A 465-nucleotide genomic window follows, 5' to 3' on the forward strand; every position below is an offset into this window, starting at 1 on the left:
GTGTGCATGTAATGCCTGCATGTAGGTAAGTGCCACCGTGTTGTGCAATGCCCACAGAGGACTGAAGAGGCTGTCAGATCCCAGGAACTAGAGTCATGGAGAGTTGTTAGCAGCCATGTGGGAGCTAGGATTCCCACCTGGGTCTTCTGCAAGAACAATCAGTTTTCCTAACCGCTGAGCCATAATTTCCACCACTAAGTTATCATTCACTGAGATGCACAAAAATGTCTCTAAACTCAATAGTTAACAATGAAAACAAAGCTGGATCTTAAAAAGGCATCTATACAATGAGTCAGTTCATTTTTACGCTGATTACACTCAATACAATAAATAAACAGAAAAAACATTTCTTTTAATATAATATTTATCAATGAAGAATAATCTTTAAATATAGAAGTTTGCATGAATAATGCTGACTTTTCATTTGTAGTTACCTGCCAAGCTTCCATGCATATTTTTCTATTA

Source organism: Nannospalax galili, unplaced genomic scaffold (assembly GCF_000622305.1).
Source record: "Nannospalax galili isolate Female #2095 unplaced genomic scaffold, S.galili_v1.0 scaffold2994, whole genome shotgun sequence".
Taxonomy (NCBI): domain Eukaryota; kingdom Metazoa; phylum Chordata; class Mammalia; order Rodentia; family Spalacidae; genus Nannospalax; species Nannospalax galili.